We start from the raw sequence: 19,794 nt of genomic DNA on the forward strand, positions 1-19,794 counted from the left end.
CCCAAACGTTGATTGCCACTATGCTATGCTTCATCCAAGTCCTGCTTCTCTGGTGTCAGGACTGACCACAAGTAAAATTGGTTAGAAACTTTGTTTGCAAAATTGAAGCTAAAGGACTGGCTCTTTCTGAGTGTGTTCATCTTCAATGACTCCCAAGGCCTCTATTGATTTTAAAATTAACTCAAGACTCCTTATATATTTTTCTATTTTAAAAAATCTGTTAGATAGCCAGTGTATAAAAGCTAACGATGACAGAGTCACAAAAAAAAAATGATTTTTTTAGAGGTGCAGAGCTTCTAAGGAACACAATTTAAATTGTTGTGAAGGTATCTTCTTTGCCTCCTGTGTGCTTTCGGGGAACAATTTCCTTTTCTAGAGAAAAGCTGAAAAGCCTTATTTAGACTGTATGCTTGCATATTTTATTTGGCACATTGTTTTTAAATCAAGATTTCAATATGTTTTCTGTAAATTACTCCTTGAAGGGCAATCTCTGTAATACCTTAAGTACATGAGAATATGCTTTGTTCAAAGTAACTCACTTCTGTTTTCCTTATGTTTTATAAAGGTCGGTTTGGGGAATTGCATGTTTTTGGATGCTATTTTATTATCAAAGATTCATTGGATTAGTTTTGGTTTTGATGATAAAATGCAAAGCACCAGGCTAGTGAAAATCTTACTCACATTAGTCAATTCTGTTGTAAATCATTTTGGGGAAAAGAAGGGAAAGTATGTTAATCATGAAATTGGAATTATCGAGGTCTCTGATGTTCCTCTCCTCAGAATGAATTTCATTCAGAAATTTGATTTTGGTCTTGAACAGGATTACAGAACTCACGGCTGTGTGCAGTGTGGGGAGGACAACTGTGAGGTCCTTGGGGGCTGGGGTGTCTGCAGACTCTTGCTCCAAGAAAGGCTTTTGCAGCAGGAGGAGTGCATGCAGCAGCCTTTGCCAAGGCCGGAATTCCTGGGTGGTAAGCCCTGAAGCCTGAGGGGTGGGTGTGTGTGGATATTGGGATGACTGGAGAAGCCCAAGGTGGTCAGTAAACCCCACTGCCTGGGTTTGTCCAGGGGATTTGGAAATCTTGGCGGCCCCCAGGGATTTCTCCACAGAACTACTCCTCAGGCAGATGGTGCCTGACTTGTCTTACACTTCCTTCCCAGATTGCAGGGCCTTGCATTTGCCCTTGTTGAACTTCATAACGTTTCCTTTGTTACCTTGCAGCTCTGCCTAGGACTGTGTTGGCTGCCTCTTGGAGAAGTAGAGTTAGGACCAAGGTTAGACCTGAATTGTTATAAATATAATTGTGAACTAAGTTTATTGCAATGTGCATCCATTGTTTTGTTTTCACAAGCTTTCACTTAAAATAATTTGTTGCATTTTGTAAAGAGAAGACTGAAAGCAATACAGTGTTGGTATAAGGTGAATAATCAAGGGTATTCAGCTAGCCTGTGGTGTAACTGCCATTGTGAAAGGAGTTTGGGATTTTGTTTGCGTGTTGGTTCTTTTTTTTCTGAGAAGGGGAGCAGTGCTACAGAAGTGACAGCAGTGATGTGCTGTGGGTGCTCCTCAGGTGTTACCACTGTAGGGAACAGTTCTCATGGGCAATATGTCAGTAGGTGGAAATGGAATAGCTATCCTTGAGCATGGGCACACTAGAGTGCTATGTAAATGTTACTTGAATGTTCATATGTGCCTCCCACGGTGAACATTTTTAAGGCAAAGTAAACAAGGAAAAGTCTGCTGGACTCCAGCCTTAGTGATATATTAGCAGGAAATACTAATGAACCTTGCAATTCTGTTTTCAATATAATGTTTGCTTTTTCTAATGGATACTATCCTATCTACCTCTGCTCACAGGATGATATAGCTCCTCACAATGATAACAATAACATTATATTATGAGAAATAGATCTGTGGAGATGGCATATTTTATAGAACCATTTTTATTGATAGTGTTAGTATTCAAAATCCTCATGTGGAGCGATCATTAAAGCTCATTTAAAAACCCTTGGAGGGTTGCTTATAGCTCAAATACAGTGCAAGGAATTTGAATCTTAATTATATGCAGAGAGATATATGAAATAGAATTTGTAGTCACAATGCATTTCGTGATTGCAAATCCATAATATATTATTGTTTCTTCAGAGAGCTGAAAAGATGCCATTAGTGTGAGAGGTGAAAGTATTTATTAAATCAGTGGTGCAGCACCAGGCTCTTAATTTGATAAAATGAGAATTTGAACTGGGTAACTGCTGCACTTCTGGGGTTTTTTAGCATCCTCTGCTGGTCGTGATGGTGATACTTTGATAGCGAGTTCAGTATTTTGGCAAGGTGCAAAAATTAATCCTTTAAGCAATATTCCTTGCTCTAAGTGCTATATGAAAATGATAAATAGCACTCTAGAATTAATCCATAGCTAAAGTGTAGATTTTACTATAGTTAATGGTTAAGATATTTTTTTGGGCTTTCTCAGTGTTTAGGATAGATCTGGAAAAGGCAGTTGTTAAAGTTTGCTAATATTTCTATTAGCAATAAGTTTTGCAATAAGTAATTGAATTTCTAAAATTACTGGTTTGATTCCATATATTCAAGGCTATATATGTAGCCTTGATAACATACGAGTATTTATATTGGTGTATGTGAGCCATACATTTTTTGACATTGTTCTCATTTAGGTCTAGGTGAAATTTTTAACAGCTATTTTAAAAGGGGGAGTACATTTAAGTTTTCTGAAGCAGTGTGCAAGTTTGTGTCTGCTTAGCTGGTTTGCTTTAAGTCCTGAATAACTGAAATAGTTGAAATATTTAGTCATCATTTTTCAAAACAAAATGTTTGTAGTTGAAAATGTTTATTTCAGTGTTATTTACAGCATTTATTTGAAAGAGCTCAAAACCTGCGAGGGTGCTTCATTTTGGTTGAGCGAGGGACTGTGGCTGAATGAATGGTACTACATAAAATGAAAAAAAGGTGATTGTCTGCGCTACCCTGATCTGCAAATATTCTTCTTCTAGTGCCTGCGACCTAAGGCAAACCTGACTGCTGGTTAACAGTGATGTGGTGAAGCCTAGGGCTGTAACACATCAGAACAAAATTAACCTTGGCCTTTCTAGACGAGCTGTTAATGTCAAAGCACCAGATAAGATGAACTGCAACCACCTATCTGGTGCTGATGTCACACTCTAAATTAAATAAATAGAATAACTGATTTCTATGGTCTCAGAAATACCTTAATGCCATGCTTTATCACAGGGAGACATTCTCTAACTCAGAAGAACTGGTTTATTTAATTTACCAAAATTTCTAGGAAAGCTATAGGTGTACTAGGCTAAATGAAAAAAATGTATTTACTCTGACCCAGGGAATGTTGTTCTCTATGTGTTTCGGGGGGTATTTTAGCAGAGATGAGTTGGAATTGAAATACTTACTACGGAACGGTAGATAACCTAAACCTCTAATTACCTGGAAAACTTCAGGCTGAACATGCAGCACTGTAATTACCTCAAAATTACCACCTGAGTCTGGACAAAATATTTTTCTTTGGCATTTTTCTTTATGCCTCTAGCTTGAAAGAGAAATTAAACCTGAAAATGCTGCAGGTGCTGTCAAAACAAGGCAATCGAAGCAAGAAACAAGCTGCTTTTTAATTTCTATAGATTTTTCTCAAACTTTTCCAATTTATTTTCTGTAAAAGAACTGCAACATCCTACATCATTTACTACTGATCTTAATTAAGCTCCAAGGTATGGAACTGGGAGGTGAAATCAACAGATAAAAAAAAGACCAGAATCTGGAAGTAGACAGCACTGAAGTACCAACACGCTGGGAAGTATTTCAGCCTCTGTTCTAGTCCTGAGGGTAGAGTGAAATAGAGGGCCTTGCAATTGGCTGACTGAGATCTGTGATGTGTGGCTTTTCTTCAGTCATCCCTAGACACAAACATAGGAGGTGATTGGTCATGGGCTGTTTACATCAAGTAGGTAAGAAAGAAGTGCTGAGTTGACAGTGATTCTAAACCATTTATAAAGGTAATTTGGCCTGGTACCAGCGAACTGTTAATGTCTGGCCATGAATGGATCCCAGCAGAGGGCTTGAGTGTTTTCTGGTCAACTGGATTTCAGAGGAGCTCAGACATTGGTTCTAGTTTTGATTTGTGGTGGGCACTAGTGGACTCCTAACAGCTCTTTAGATATGATTGATGAATATGAGTCTCTGCTCAGAAAACACAAGAGAGTGTTCTAAGTGGAAACATGTTCTACTTTGACATATGCTTATTGATAGGTGTAGACCACTTTTCTCTACTGTGAGACTGGCCTGCAGGCATCTAGAAGGAGCACAGAATGAAGGAACTCGAGTTTCCCTGAGGGCAGACTGATCATCTGACCTTAAAACTTGATCACCATTAGCAATCAGTGTAATGATAGTTGGTTGCAGACATCTTGCATTAATCTTTCAATAAACTTGTCTAGGTACAAAAGCTGTAGTCTGATCTTTCTTTTAAAGCAGAAAGGGTAGTACCTGAACATGACTGTGTGGTTCTGTTCTATGATTCTGTATACCTGGGGATAAGAGATAAAGGCAGTGTAGGGATTTTCTGGAGTATGCTTTATCTAATGGGATTTTATTACTTGACTCTCTTATGTATTGTTCTTCAGATGTTAGCTTTTAGAGCATTAGAAAATATCTGTGGAATCAGATCAGACCTCACTCAGTGCTGCTCCAACCAATTTCCATGCATGTATTTAAGGCTGGTAGTTGTTCCTGAAGGCTCTATGCTGGAGAGATGTGGTTCACAGTCAACTCTCTTCCACTTAGAGAGACTGTTCTAGATGGACAACAGAATGGTAGATTGCTTTCATAAAAATTCAGGAAAAAGGAACTCTTTCTACAGCATAATGCTTAGCAACTAATGCTTCATCACACAACACTTGGTTTTTTAGAAACTTGAATAACAATCACTTAACAGGTGAAGAAAAGGGGCATAAATGCTAGTTTTGATGCTTTTATAGTAATTTTACTGTTTCTTAAAGTCATTCACCACAAGTGATACTGTGGCATAATGTCAGTGGTATTAGTGAATTGAACAGAAGGCAACGTGTCTGCTGCATTATGTCTTTGTAAGTAACATTTTCTTTCAGTCATGGGGCCACGATTTGGAGGAAACAAAGTGAGGAATTTTTTTTATATCAGTCATTTTAGAAGGGAGAGAAAAGACAAGGAGAAAAAATTCAGCAAGTACTTTGTGTGTGTGTGGCAACCTAAAGAAATCTGCGTGATGATGAAACATTGGCAAGGCTTCTCGGGTAGCTTTTTGGTTCACTACTCCTATTTATTTATTTACTTATTTACTTATTTTATTTATTTATTATTTATTTTTTAACAACAATTTTTATGTAATGAAAGCAAGTTGACTACTTGCTTTCATTACATAAAAAAATTTTCAGATTGCTTGCTTTAATTGTTATGTGATCCCTAAGAAAACCCAGAAGCGTGAAGGATGTTCATCCTTCCTGAACTTCCTGAAGTATTTGAGAGCAAATGAGTAGGTTATGACTTTCAAGCCTGAGCAGCCGGTGCCTGAGAGATCCAGCTATAGTGTTTTCTGGCCAAGAAGGGAAGAGCATATGTAATCCAAAGTCTAGAACAAAAAATAAATTAGAGTTTCTTCTTGAGTGAGTAAGTCCTCTGGAGTTGTCCTAAGAAAGAAATTATGCTTCTGTAATGTATGATTTAAACACACTTTTAAACAAACTCTTGTATCATAAATCAGTTGATTCAGGTAACGAAGAATGGAAATTCTACTTCCTAAATCCTTATTCTACTTAAATCTATGCTCATGTTTAAACATACAGTAATTACAGGCCTCAGACCTATTAAGTTACTTACAAATATTTAGTCATCACTTTCACAAACAACCCTGATAGAGGTCCTTTTCCTATAAGCTGTCTGTAAATGAACTCTGATGTCACTTCAAAAGATAAGTGGAGATTTGTAGTTGACAGCTTTCATGATCAAAACATTGTTTTACTGTCGTTTTCATTCCAGAGTATTGACACCTTTTGAAAATTTGAACAAATCCTGAAGGTAGGAAGTATGTATATGTTCGAATTGGATAGATGAACTTAAGGGAAAAAATGAGTAACTGCTTTTTTATTTTATTTTTAAGAAAAAAAAAAGATGTTGCAATCACTCGTGTTTTTCATTATTATATCTCCTACCAGAAATCCAAAAATTTAAAGATGGTATTTAAAGTTGTATATTCCTTCTGAAAACTGGAAATAGTATAAAAATTTTCTAAATCAAGTTACAATAATTTTGTTTACAGAAAACTTTAATAGTCTTTTCAGAGGCCTTGGAAAACAGTTGTCACCAAAACATTAGGAAAAATTTAGCTTAGAGGTTTGAACAAGAAAGGTCATGAAGGCAGAAGGTAATTTTGAAGTAGTTTAGGTATAGTGGAGAAAAAGCTTTGCCATTGTGGATCAAAATTATTTGCTGGACCTGACATCCTGTCTCCATCATTGTTGGACTGCTTCTGTAATTCAACAGATATATACATTAGTATATGTATATCTGAAAGGATGTTGAGAAGGAGTTGTATAGGGACACCTACGGGATATTACTTTGAGGAAAGAGCTTCTTTTATCTTTAAAAACACTTGATTTTTTTTCACAGTTCTGGTGGTAAACAATCTCTTCTCTACATAAACCATATATAAAATACAAACTTCCAGTTTAGTGTAAAGGATTCAATGAGATATTTTAGTCATCCTGATATGTACCACTAACTTGAATGCTTCAAAGAACAAGCAAAGTTCTTTAACTTAGTATGATCTTATTTACTTAGCACATGGTAAACATTAGCTCTAGGATGCAAGCTTGGATTTCAAAACTATTTCCGAGTTATTGAAAGAAGATTATCTCTTTCTGTAAGGAAAATCATTATTGTCTTTCATTTCTGAACATGATTTTAAATATCAGTGATGGAAAGCAACATATTCAAAGCAAAATGTCATGTGGTAGTTTCATTTCACCGTTTGAAGACATAGGGACAGGAGAAAATAAACATGATCTCACTGGCAGACAATGACAAACTACTTTTTAACCTATTTAATTTGTTACATGTCAGATTGGTATTTTACTAGAAGGTTTCTCTTAGCTGGAGTAAATCTTCCAGAAGAATTCTCTTATCTAGACCAGCTTATGTTTTCAAACAAGCTCTCTTGTCAAATTTATTTTTTGAGGAATCTCAAATACAGTGTCGCTCCTTGCCATTGCATTTCTTGATTTAGTAAGGAGGGGAGAAAGAAGGAAGAACAAGAAAATTAGATATTGGGGAGATATGTCTTCTGAACTACTTTCTTGATGAGACAGGAAACTAAAACCCAGAGATCCACCTACATGGACACTCTGCCTCTGACGGAGGCCAACGTTGGATGCAAAGCCAAAACATCATCTGATTTTTCCTACTTTATTCTTCATGTTTTCAGTGGGATCTGAAGAGGCAGACATGATATCCTGCTGCAGCTGTTTTTATCACTGTACCTTCAACTGAGAAGTGGGAATTTGCCTTTGACAACAAAAGATTCTCACAAAACTGTTTCTTTCCACTCTGATCTGCTCCTGCTTATGAGCCAGTGTGAAATTGCTCAAGCTTGCTTTCTGCAGTTTCCACTCTGACCAATGTCCTGATCCACACTCTACACCAAATGAACTGCTGAGCATTTCCTTTGCCATTCTTTGCCTTGCCATCTTGCAGGCAATTCCTACCCCATCTAAAAGTGTCCCTGGACTAAGCAAGTTGTATCACTTGCTGGATACGACTGGGTTTTTTTACAAAGCAGAGTCCATACTTTTCTTCCTGCTCTTCTTGTCTATCTGGAGAATAAATTTACCGGCTCAGGATTGTCTCCTATTTTGTCTGTAAGGTATTGGCATAATGAAACTGTGCCTTTTGGTGCTGCCACAGTAATAGGAAAAGCTTTACAGAAGATATAGAAAAATACCTTCAGGACATAATTCGATTTCAACTGCCCGAAAATAAAAGAGCCAGAACAGGTAGTACAGCTAGTGGGGAAGTAGTTTGGAGAAAATTTCATTTATGAAACCTTAATTATAAATGTGTCCAAGTAATAGAGAAGGAAAAAGAGAAAAATCAGAACCAGACCATGCTGGTAGTTCTCAGATAATGTATACATTTACTGAGACAAAATTTGGAACTGCTGAGGACTTGTTTAAAATACTCAGACTTACCCTGCTGCAAAAGTTCAGCTGTCTTAAAAAGACTGGAAATTGAAGGAGGAACAACCATTAGTCAACATTTCAAAGGAATGAGACAAGCCTGTAAAAATATATATAATGTTATCATTGTCTGAAACTGTTTAGGTGGAAGATGGACAAGTGGATGGCAATCTATAACACGGGGTTGGAGAAATACTAAGGAAAAAAATATTGGAGCTGATAAACTCTAAAGATCAAAAACCCCCAGGAAATCAAAGAAAATAAAATCTAATCTTAATAGCCTTGAAAAAAAATGAAAGGCAGTGAAGGGTAAAAGACAATGAGTTAGTGAATTAAGAAGTCAGAATTAAGATAACAGCACAATTCTATTGAGCAGGGAAACAGAATGAAACTGCAGAAACTGCACTGATGGAGGTCCTAAGCAGAGGGCATAAGTGAAAAAGAGAAGGGAGGATAGAAAATAAAACAACACTTAAAGTTACCTGATAAGAATATTCAGATGTTTATAAAGTGGAAGATTTTTGCACATTCAAGAGCCCTATTCAAAATGCATAAATGTACTACCAGCCTTGCACTTCTCTCTGTTAAACAAGGAAGGCTGTCTTGCAGTAGCTGAACCAAGGTGTTAAAAAGATAATGTTAATGTGACCATGTTTTCTTTCTACTGCTGAAGAAAACTATTACTCCATTAAAACCAACAAACTCCAACCCCCTTTTATCCATTCCCACCACTCCCTTTCACTACCCCACCATTTCTTAAACCCCTGTTAATCAACACAAATTTATCAAATAAATGACACAGTGGGTATTGGAGGTTCTATCCCCAGCTTTTCAGACTGGGCACTAGTAACTGGAGATGCAATGAAGAAGGCAGTGCCTATTCACAGAATCATAGAATGGCTCGGGCTGGAAGAGACCTTAGAGATCATCTAGTTTCAACCCGCCCACAGTAGAAAGGGACACCTTCCACTAGACCATGTTGCTCAGAGACCCATCCAACCTGGTCTTGAGCACTTCCAGTAATGGGGTATCCACAAGTTCTCTGAGAAACCTGTTCCAATGCCTCATCACTCTCACAGTAAAGAATTTCTTCCTAATATCTAATCTAAACCTGTCCTTTTTCAGTTTAAAGCCATTCCCTCTTGTCCTGTCACTACATGCCCTTGTAAAAAGTCCTTCTCCATCTTTCTTGTAGGCCCCCTTTAGGTACTGGAAGGCTGCAATTGGGTCACCATAAAGCCTTCTCTTCCCCAGGCTGAACAATCCCAATTCTCGCAGCCTTTCCTCATAGGAGAGCCTTCAACAGGTCAATGTCTTTCCTGTACTGGGGTCCCCAAAGATGGAGGCAGCACTCCTGGTGTGGTGTAACATGAGAGCAGAGTAGTGGGGCTTCCACCTAGCTAAAGCAAAGAGTGGGCATTGACATCTCTGTATTCACCTCAGTTCAAGCAAGGGAGGCTTGTGCTGTCTTGTTCCTGCTTGGCTTTTCTCTTTGATCAGCTTTGACACTAAAACAGTAATGTGAGTGTCATTGTTCAGACAGACCTCTAGACCCTGTGCTTAATTGATTTACTCTCTTTACTTCTTGTAATGCTTGCACCAAAAACTTTTCATACCTTCGAGAGGAGAAAAAAAAATAGATTTGCATTTGGCACAGATGGTGTTTGGTTCAGGTTCCTTCAGAAAGAGGTCTGTATTTCTACCAGATTGATTTCAGCAGATCCTTGGTGACTAAGCAGACATTCTTGGGTTTTTTTCCCCTCCTCCCCACCTTGAAGTTATGTACAAACACATCTAAACTTCAACTACTACTTATCACTTTGTAAAGGTGCTATTAAACTGGAAATAACTCTAGCAAGAAGAGGAAGAAGGCAGTTGGGATGGTGAAGTTTCTAGTGGTTATCACCTGTGTTTTCAAAAGGAGTTAATGAGAAGCTAAAGTACAAACTGTGGTATCACATCAAAAGAACACCAAGTAAAGCTGATAATGAATAACCTGAGAAGTAAATTATGGAAAGCAACAAAATGTGTGGAAGTGGAACAGGAGAATTGTCATTTTTAGACGTAAAAGGTACTGACATAGCAGACCTTCAAATGTTTATCTTTCTTCTTGGGGTGTCTGTGGTATGTGTCACTGAATTATTTCCTACCTATTGTGGTAAGATTAAAGCACTGCGGAAATTTAGAAGGGAAATTATAGACAATACACAGAGAATGACCTTTATCAAGGATGCTTTTTCATCACATAAAGTGTAGCTCCTTACTAGTAGGGAAAAAACAGCATCTTACTCAGAGAAATAGTAGCTAAATGTGGAAAAGATTTTATTGAGTTCTGTAACTGACTTTTCTTGTCTCATACGGTAAAGAATCTATGTATACTTCCTTCCTAACTATAACAAAGGAAGATCATGTAGCTTGAAAATTATTGTTACCTTGCAAGAGATGGGAAGATAAGCTCTTAAATCTATTTTTTTATTGAATTAATATATACACTGTTTCATGTACAATCCTGGATCCATTAAAGTTAAATGGAACCACTATAGTAATGATATGTCTATCCGTGCTTTTTTTTTTCTTTCTGGTTTTAGCAGATATTATTATTGAGGCTTACCAGAAGAAACCTGAAGCAGAAAAAAATATTTGACTGTCACAATTATTTCTGTGAACGCAACACTGATGGGCTACAGTATGAGTGGACTTTGTAAGTTTTTAAGTTTGTTTCCACCAGTTCAAATCCAGCTATTCTTCTGCTTTGATCAAATGCTGTTGGTTCAGGTAATGATTTAAGATAAAAAGGTTGGAAGCCCTTGATGTTTATTTATTTCATAAAATAGAGCTTGTTGCCAGTCTGCCTTCCTACACAACTGGCATTTTATCATTTATCACCTGTGCAAATTACATAGTATGAAAGTTAAAAAATATGCGAGAGAAGACTTTGACAGAAGCCTGGACCTTTGCGGGCAATATTTCTGGAAGAAGTGGGATCATACACTCCCTCAGGACGAGTATTATGGTATAGCTGACTTCTGACTGATAGGTTTTAATTGCCTAGGTTATCTGAGCACTTTCCAGTTACTACATCTACATTTTACCATCTCTTCAGTAGCATTTCCCATCTGTTTTACCCTTTCACAAATGGAGAAGTAGGAAGGAGGCCACTCCAGGGAAGAGTAGATGTTGGTGGAGAGGAAGGGCACCCACACTCAGTGTCTGAGGCATGCTCTCACCACCAAAAAGCTCTTCCTGTGTTGTAGAGTGATTCCTAATGTTGTAATGGACAAGAAAAGAATGGAATGAAGTGGGAAGTTTGGAGCTTATATGGAGGAGAGGCAAACTGAGACTTTAGTAGGTACCTTCTTCACCAGAGTAGGTAAACCATAAAGATTGCACAAAAAAAGCAATCACCAAGAAGCATGTGGTTAGCACTGGCAGTATAAAAAAGAGTTGACAAGAAATTTCTGGATATATCAGACTGGAAATTTTAAAATGCCCATAAAAGAAAACTGGTATTCTAGTAGAAACTAAAATAATTGCCTTTGTATTTCATTTCTGTCATCCTTCAAAGCTGCAAAGTGGTAAGAAATTACAGCATTAATGTTCCCACTAAAACTGAATGAAAGCTGACTCTGTTTCTAAGGAGAGATATCCACTACAGTGATACTGTAGTAAAGTGAGCAGTTGGAATTACATTTGTAGAATTTATAACCCAAACCCAAACAACCTGAATCCTTTCAATGTTCCATTTCTATATTCATATTTTAATATCTCTGATGCTGATATTATTCTTATTTTATGGGCTTAAGGGAATGCATGCACTAGTTGGAATGCTTTCAGGGAACAGAATTTTATTTTTAGATCAAATGAATCTGACCCAGATAAAATGTGGACCTTAAGTTGGCAATTATGTAGTTTCAAGCAATGAATAGCACATCTGAGGAGAGAGATTAGTTGTTTTTTTTATTGCACTTGTTACTTAATATACAGGGATGTGTCAGTATGTGCAGTGTATCCGGCTTGTATTAATTTATTAATTTGCAGAAAATTATAATACATAGAAAGCATTAAAATACGCAAAATATTAGTGTTTTGGGCATAACGAGCATAATTGATTGCATGTTGTATAAGTAACTCAGCAAAATTTTTTTAGTGGAGAAAAAGGAAGTGAAGGCTTTTGCCCTTTGTGGGAAGGAGTGTGGCATTTTAGCCATTCTGTACAGCATTTAGCACTTACCCTGATTGTGCCTTGCAGGCACATCTGTTAAATGGTTTCATTGCATTATGCTAGTAACCTGGCTTTTCAACAGGCTGGCTGAAAGTAGTAAGGCAATAAAAAAAGACTGTCTAGTTTTAAATCTTAGGGTTGAATTACTTTAAAACTTGAGTTATTAATGGAACTCTTGGGCTAAAAGGGATGTGGCAAGTGATGTCTACTGGGGGAAAGTGATGACATTCTCCTCCACGTATTTGTTCTCCCATGGTTGAGTGTCATAGTAAGGGTGAGTGGTCATGAGTTAAAATGAGTAAAGTGCACAAGTATTTCAGTGAAATGTTGCTTGTTGATGTGTTCTACTGCATTTAGGTCTTACATCTAGACAAATATTATTGGATTATTTTAAATTTCTTTTACTAAATTAAAAGAATGACAATAGAGTTAGTAACATTTGTTCCTGCTGAAATATTATTTAGAATAAACAGTGACTAGTTATCATACTAGCTTCCTTGGTTTAAAATAGAATAATCAGTTTGGATTTTCAGGAATTGATGAACGATCTATTGCTCTTACAAATGTACCTTTCTTTAACAGTACAACATGCAGTATCAACATGTTAATGTACTAATAAATGCAATAAATAAGGGGGGGATGACACATCTCCTCTAATAACAGCAGTTCAAAAAGATAAGATTTTTTTTTTGTGAAGTAAAAACAACTATTATCAAGATTTACTCTACTTTTTTTTTATATATATGATGTAAAGTCCCTTTGGCTATCAGGCCTTGTGTGAGGCGAGATACGTCTTTCTTAATTAATACGTTTGAAGTAATGCTTTATACTGTGTACTCCTAGAAGGAATAGATTTTTTTTTTAATATTAAGAAATTAAGCAATTAAATATTTTTCCCCAATTCCCTACTAACTTCTTTAAACTTCACAAGAAGGTTTAAAAAAACTACATGCAATGGGCATCATTTTATTTTAAAATAATAATAATAAAAAAAAATAACAGCAAGGTAAAACCTGAGTAGATTCTGTAAAGTAAGAGATCATTATCTCATTTTGAAGTGGAGACAATTTAATTTAGAAGTTCATTTAACAAGGTTTAAAAAAGCTTTCAAGAGATCTGATGAGACTGGTCAGCAGCTTTCTCAGTGTTAACATTGTAATTGAGAGATAGGACCTTGCCTTGCAGACACAAAGTTACATTCCTGGCGCAGTATCTTGCTATACTGAAAATCTCTGTTATTTTCAATGCAGACACTCAGATTCAAAGTAGCATTTATACCTTTGTTTTCAGCCACCATAAATCAGAAGAAATTCTTCCAGCTGTTGGAAGGGATCTTCAAGCAATTTTATAGCTGAGGTCCAATCAGATAATGCTAATCTCTAAGGGGGTACAATGGAGCATTCACAGGAGAAAATATTAATATTGCTGCTCACCCCAGAGGTGACTGCATTTCAATTTGATAAATGGTTTATTATTGTCATCATCTTATCTGTCAAGCTTCGAGTGTATTTTGGAGACTTTGGAAAGAATAAATCTCTACAGACATGGCTCATTGCCATTTACAGCAATATGCCAAATGGCATATGCTCTATTAGACATAGTCAAAAAAGATTAATTATCATATTTCATAGTGGTGGGAAAATCAAAACTTTTTCAGTAATTATTTTGTCTTCACATGCTTGTTGTAATGTGATGATTCCGTAACAGTGACATGTCATTTCTGCAGCCAATGCCTCATATTTTCCAACCCAAGGTGCCTGCATCAGCTTCCATTGACATCAGAGAAGATTAGTGAACTTGCATCACCTTAAAATGTCTCTAACACCTCAATCAGCCTCTGAGTTTTGTTGTTGTGGATATTTGATAATCATTCAAATTGGACGGTAAGCTGAATGTTCTGTTGTTCTGGCACTTACACACTTCAGAGTTAACTGCAGCTTTAATAGATAGAGTACTTCAAATACAACCAAGGCTGTGCAAAATTCTCAAGTCCTTAGAGATTATTTGAAAATTATGCCCGAGAAATCTTTAGCCTTGGAAAGTGGTAAACTGACATTTGAATGTAGCAAAACACCAAAATGCTTGCCCCTAAACTGATTCAGTCTTTTCTATGTGTCTCTATGCATGCATACAGACAAATATGTAAACCTAAACTTCTTTTTTTTTCTGTCTGTTGCTACGATTTGTTTTAGAAGGTATAATACTTGGTAATATACTTTCATCCTTCCAGTGAAGTATACTGCCCAAGCATCTATAAGATGCTGTGTCACTTGTTTTACCAAAAGTGTTGGTTGAAGAAAATTAATGTCAAAATGAGGCTTTAAACTATATAAGCAAAACATATTCAACATTTCAAGGCCAGATGTCTTCTGCAGTTTCTTCCAAAATGTGCATTCTCTAATGTAGCTAACTAGGGAAATTTTGCCTAAAATTGAGCCAGAGCTTAAACCTGTACTAAGTAGTAGTCATTCATCAACTTATATTTTAAGTTGCTGATTCAGTTTTGAACTGTTCTAAATGTAGTTTGTGCCACAGTGTTTGTATCTCTGCCTTTGCTTTAGGCAGCTTGAGGAAAATGGCTGTGTCTGCACTTAGGTACAACTGGCACAGTAATGCTCAGTCCTCATTCCCTGATGAACCTGGAAAGGGGAGACTGCGCAGAAACTTGCTGCTCTTTCACATGGATTTTCTGCTATGGGAAACTGAAGTACATGTTCATAAGTATCCTGGTATGCAGCTAGGCTGTGGTCAGGCTATGTGCTCAAGTACTGGGGCAGAGATGTGGCCAGTAAAACTCTGGGCTCTAAAATAATGTGTATTTCTTTTACAAGAGTAACCAAATTGCCTGACAAGACTTAGAAATAACATTTGAGGCTTAGATCTGAATATTTCCATCACCAAAAAAATCAAGTAAAGCCTTTAAATACACATCAAACATTTCAGAAAACATTAAAAATATAATATTCTGTTTTATTTAAACAGAAAGACCATGATATCTCTCCAGAGACTCTAATATTGGCCATTTTCTTACAGTTCCAGGTCAAATGAAAAGAAGTTCATATGTCATGTTCTTTTTCTTTGAACTTCTTCTTCCACTGCTTTCTTTCCTGATGCTCTTGTCTGACTAGTTAAATCGTTGTTTTAATAAAGTGATTCCAGCTCACTTAAAATAAAAGTTCATATAAAAGTTGACCGATATGGCAGGAACTTCCATAAAGCTTCTCTTTCTCAAATTTCTCATTAATTCAGGTCAGTTTCTTTGTCTTAAGCGGGGTAGAAAATAAACTACTGAAAGTGAGGACGGTTCATTTATCACGAACTTTTCCTACGTTTTCTGAACTTTACAGTTGCTTTTGTTTCATGTTTGGCAATGACACAATATCAGCTCCCAACACCCCTTCCCTTTAAAAAGTAACAAATAAGTTCCTTACATATGCAGGATGGTAGCATTAGAGTATAATGAAAGGTATCTGGAGTTAAGGCCTCTCTCATATATAGTAACAAATGTCTTGGCAGATAGAAGAGCTGTGGTGAATAAAACAGAGGTATAGAGTCTTTTTCTGGAAGTGTTGTTTGTTTTTTTTCTAGAATCTGTGAATCTATGATCACATTCCCATAAAGACAGATAATGAGAGAAAGCAACATCAATGAAAATCCAGCAGTGGGGTGAAAGGACTTAAAAGAAGCCTACAAGAAGAATGTACGAATTGCAGTGCTGCAGGTTGGCACTTTCGGACAGAACTAAGTTCATTCAGGGAAAATGACTAACAAAAATCCCTGGGTGCTCACAGAGCCTGCTTTCACAGTTTGCAGTAACAAAGAGAAATGTGAGTTAATGCAAATCTGTTCAGACAAACCTAATGGAAACAATTACGTTTGCATCTTTTAGTCTCCTGGGAATTATTAAGGAAGATTGACAGTCTCTAGAGAATGAAGTTCATAGTCATCAATTTCATAGATTGTCCCAGGACTTCTTAGTGTCCATCAAATCAGTTGAGTTCATTCTGCTGAATTTCTTTAAACTCAAATAGTAGGCCAAATTATAGAGCTACAGTGAGGCTTATGCTGCCTGCAGCGTCACATTTAAAAGTTTAAATGTTATTACAGAAATTAGATTATTCCCAGATTTATTTTGCTTCTTACAAGTTAACATTTTACATGATTTAACCTGTGTGACAACAGGTAAAGGTATGACAAATTCAATATTAATATTCAAGAGTGAATTTGTCACATAGGTTAAACTCCTTGGGTCGTTTTAGGATAGGATTGGCCCGGTGCTCTTTTTTGAGGGCATCTGTAAGCAGAGAGGTCAGAGTTGTTAAAAGTCTACCATTTCATGTCCAGAGTAGGGCAACAAAGCTTACGAAGGGTCTGGAGCACGAGTCTTATGAGGAGCAGCTGAGAGAGCTGCGGTTGTTTAGTCTGGAGAAAAGGAAGCTCAAGAGCGGATCTTACCCCTCTCTACAACTACCTGACAGGAGGTTGTAGCCAGGTGGGAGTTAGTCACTTCTCCCAGGTTACAAGTGAAAGGGCAAGAGGAAACGGGCTCAAGTTGCTCTACAGGAGGTTTAGATTGGATGTTAGGAAAAACTTCTTCACTGAAAGGATCATCAAATATTGAAATAGGCTGTTCAGGGAACTGGTTGACTCATCATCTCTGGAAGTGTTCAAAAAATGTGTGGATGTGGTGCTTAGGGACATAGTTTAGTGGTGGACCTGGAAGTGGTAGATTAGTTGTTGAACTCCATGATCTTAAGGGTCTTTTCCACCTTAATGATTCTGTAGTTTACTAGCATGAACTGCTTGTCTATTGGGCTTTTACTTTTTAAAAGAACCTTTTTGTGTAAGGAAAAGTGTACTAGTGTAAAGAGACAATCTTTACAGAATGACTTAAAAGTAGTCTTTTAAGATCTTTTGCACATTTAGTTCATCACCTTCCACTGTCCCTAAGTCTAGATTTGGCCCTTGGCTATACTGCAGCATGAAACCCTGTAGTCTTGAAATAATGACTAGTCACTAGAGAGCCATAATATTATATGGCAAAAACAAGATTACATGAAGGCATTTCTGAGCATTTCAATGCCCTGACGTTCTGAAATACCATGGGAATGTGAAGTATCACTATGTATTGCTACTAGAAAGTGCTGCATTTGAGGGTTTAGTTTACAGTTTTAAACCTGTGAATAAAAGGCAAGTTATATTTGACACTAGGTTACTGTTGAGGATGGTGGTATCTTTTTCCAATGCCTAGTGTCAATTTTCCTCTATATTTTTTTATGGCTAATTTAGTTATTTTCTAAACATTAATTCCAAAGGATGCCCTGTTATCACTTTCAAGATATGAAATTGAAAAGGAGTAATAATTCCCACTCCTAACTATTGTTAACATCCTAGAATATCCACAACTAGTCTAATCAAATGCTGCTTGACCTGTAACCTTAGCACTTAGCCCCATATGAAGCAAGAAATGAAAAACAAATTTCAGAATTTCACACCTACTCACTGATTTTGTGAAATTTTTTTCAAGGAACTGTATTCTGAATATAATTTGAATTAGTATTTCAAAGAAATATCACATGGTTTGGTATTTTAGTGCTATTTTGGCTGAGAAGAAGTAGTAGTTTTTGTTTTGAAAGCTGAGTTTCTTTTGGCTTGAGGAAAATATTAGCCTTTCTGTCACTGAGAACAGTAACTGATTAGATCTCAGATCTAATGCAATATGTGCTTAATAATCTGAAAAAGAGAACATATTGGAGGCTAAATGTTTGTGTAAAATAAAATACTCTTTATTTAAAGTTAAACCTTTCTGTTTACCATAAGTGCAGACACCTGAGCGTGGTTTTAATTCCCCTCCACACTCTGACCCCTGAAGATATTGTTATGCACAAAGCTTTCATGAACAAACCTATTATAAAATGATACCATGAATAGTTAAATGAAAACCTGAAAAAAAGCAGTTTAGTGGAGGACTGATATATTTAAAATATGATCAATTTAATTTGTGAACATACCTGATTATTTTCATTTTCTCAGAACTCAAATTGCCTTTGAAATAATCCTTGAATGTTGATTTTGTCCATCTGTATATTAGTATCTACTTCTGCTCTGGTATCTGGAATTCTGTAAGAGTGGTTCTTATCAACACCACAGCTCATGGTCATGAGCAGTAGCTGGAAACAGAGAATCAAACATTGACTACCCATGGTCTTAAAGGTTTGACACGGGGGAGGTACTATTTATCTGAGTTCCTTGACCCTATTTCATTCAAGAAATTAAATATTTTGCAAGCTACTGATTGGAATCTAAGTGCACTATATACTTTTATTTTAATATACTTCCTTTACTAGGCCAAAAGGCAGTTGAACTAAAAAAGTTGAAGTATACAGTAATATGATCCTTAAATACAAAGAAAAGACCTGGAATTATAGTCATGATTGTTCAACCTTAATTCCTTTTGCAGGAATTTTCCTCAATCAAGGTGACACGGGAAAGTACAGCGCTATCTGAGAAGATATTCTGGATGTCATTTCCAAAAATCTGTGGGGCAACTGGTACCGTTTCTGTACAACTACAGTGTGGGGTTCAGATGATGCTGGTTCAATGGCTGCTGATGCCAAGACTGTACGGGGGTTTGCTGTGCTATTCTATATGATCCACATCAGATCAGCTCTGTAAAGTGGAGTGCTGCATTATTAATATGGGGCTTACCAAAATATAATTGTAAAGAAATAGCTGATGTTTGATTCATTAAGGCTATACATTTTAAAAGAAAATCAGCATTTAAAGTGACCATTTAATCACTGTCATGTATCACTACAAGAACTCTCCTTTATGTGTGTTTAAACAAATGAACTCTAGATTAGGATATTCCTAAGTAGCGAACATTAAGGTATTAAGACCTCAGCTGGCAAGCAGTTTCTTAAAAATTTTGTACTATTCCTCAAACTGGTGTTAAGGCATGGCTGCAATTTCGACCACACTAGGCATATTATTTTGATGTAACTCCTTTTTGTTATCTAGAAAGAATTGTACCTCTAAGACGATATGGTAACTGAGCTCTAGATATCACCAGGGGATCGTTAAATGGAGACAATCTGCTGAACATAGTAAACTACCCTTCTGAATGTCTTATCTGGAAAACCGAAAAAACTCTGTGGACACAAAAAAATGAATAATCAAAAAAGAAAAGAAATGCAGAGTCCCAAAATACTAATTTCTGACCTTTGAAATACACTGTAGAGTGTGCAAAAAGTAGTTTTGAAGAAAAGATGACTAAATTACAGTAAAAAAGGGTAAGAGACAATCATCTAGGAAACAGTAGCCTCTTCCACCAT

General features: G+C 36.6%; 1 long non-coding RNA gene across 1 annotated transcript; it reads left to right on the plus strand.

Annotated features, from left to right (window-relative positions):
* The first annotated feature begins 807 nt into the window (after positions 1-807).
* On the plus strand, positions 808-19,094 carry LOC113943877. Its single transcript, XR_003526485.1, has 3 exons — positions 808-971; positions 16,049-16,181; positions 18,921-19,094. It is a non-coding gene; the product is annotated as an uncharacterized LOC113943877 (long non-coding RNA).
* The last annotated feature ends 700 nt before the right edge of the window (positions 19,095-19,794 follow it).

Source organism: Corapipo altera, unplaced genomic scaffold (genome assembly GCF_003945725.1).
Source record: "Corapipo altera isolate COAL_440 unplaced genomic scaffold, ASM394572v1 22b, whole genome shotgun sequence".
Classification (NCBI taxonomy): domain Eukaryota; kingdom Metazoa; phylum Chordata; class Aves; order Passeriformes; family Pipridae; genus Corapipo; species Corapipo altera.